Below are 1,732 nucleotides of genomic sequence, written 5' to 3' on the forward strand. Positions count from 1 at the left end.
GGGGGGGGGGCGTAGTGAGCTTCTCGCCACCGCGCAATGGCCATCCAAATCATCCCCAGACAACCCCCCACCGAAGAGAAACTCCCGGCACCTGCTCCGCCGAAGAAAGCGCGGCCGCGCGGCGCTCGGCGTCGTCGGTCCAGGCCTCCTGCTCGCGCCGCACCTCCTCAATGGCGGCGGACAGCGTGTCCAGCTCACTGCGCCGTGCGGCCGCCTCCGACTCGCGGCCCTCGAGCTCTCGCTGGGCCGAAGCCAGGCGCTGCCGCCCCGCCTCCACGACATCATTTGCCGTGGCGGCAGCGGCCTCGCACTCTGCCAGCCGCGCCTCCCTCGCCTCCAGGTCGACAAGGCGTGCCTCCAGGTGCCGTGCCCGCTCCGACACGTCGCCGGCGGCCTCCAGCTGCCCGCGGGCCTCCGCGACCTTGAGCTCCAGCCTGGTCTTCTCCGCCTCCAGCTGGCGCGACTCGGCCTCCTGCGGAGAGGATTCGGGGGCTGTAGTTATGATGCAACGCCTGCGACCCTCGGGCCACCGGCAGCCAGGCAAGGAACGCAGCGTGTGCCACTACATCGCCTCCCTGTCCCAGGCGAGCTGTGCTGTGCCGCCGACATTGTAACTCAGACCCTGTGGGGCAGACACCAGAGGGCCGGTGGCCCATCGACAACCCCCCCATCGCCCGCCCACTGCCCCACTTGCCAGCTGTATCTTGACAAACCTGCCCCACAACCCCCAATCACCCCTCAACACAAGGCACACTCGACGCTCTCATCGCACCAGGCGAGCCTGCTGGTCCTGCAGGGAGAGGGTGAGCTCCTCCAGCTCCCGGCCCCGTAGGCGCAGGCCGGCCTCGCCCTCACTCCCACCCGCCGCCTCCCGGCCCTGACGCCTCTTCCAGCTGGCGCCGCGCCTCCTCGAGCCCGCGCTCCGCGCGCTGCGTCGCTTTCTGTGCCCCCTCCACTGCCTCTGCCGCCTCCCGCTCCCGGGGCCTGCGGTGGGGGGTTGTCAATTTGGCTCGAGGAAGACGCAGGGGCAGAGACTGCACCTTGCAGTTCGTGTATGTCCCCATGTAGATAGGCAGATTGCCGCACAGTGACAGTGACACACTCGCCACGGTCGCCAGCCGGCAGGCCCCGCCCTACGCAGCACCACCCCACCATCCCAAGCATCCCCCCCTTGCTTCCCTCACCTCGAGCTGGAGCTGGCGCGCCTCCAGCGCGCCGCGCATGGAGGCCAGCAGCGCCTCCTCCTGCGCCAGCGCGCTGCCGCGCTGCTCGGCCTCGGCCGCGCCGAGCTCCGTGCGACCCTCCAGCGCCGCCACCTCGGCCTCCCTGGCATCCAGCGCCGCCTGCCGCGCCTCCAACTCCCCCAGCAGCGCCGCCAGCTCGTCGCCCCGGGCCTGCAGGGAGGCACGTTCCGCCGAGCAATCGGCCTCCGCAGTCGCCAGGCGGACGGCCTCCGCCGCCAGCCTCTCGCCCTGCTCATCCACTTCCCGCCGTTCTTTCTCCAGCGCCGCAGTCTGGAGGGCCAGGGCATCTTCCCTGCGGTGGACATGGGCGTGGGGCTTTGGATGCCACGCCAGTCAGGGCTGTGAGAGCTCTCATAGGGGGAAAATGCCGCCCTTGCAAACCATCTTGAGGTAGCGTGAATTGGGTACACCTCCAAGAACAGCGTCAGCTTCCATCCACCCCCATCCCACCTCCCACCTCTGATCCCAACAACACACTCCGCCCCCCC

This window comes from Auxenochlorella protothecoides (genome assembly GCF_000733215.1).
Source record: "Auxenochlorella protothecoides strain 0710 unplaced genomic scaffold scaffold106, whole genome shotgun sequence".
Taxonomy (NCBI): domain Eukaryota; kingdom Viridiplantae; phylum Chlorophyta; class Trebouxiophyceae; order Chlorellales; family Chlorellaceae; genus Auxenochlorella; species Auxenochlorella protothecoides.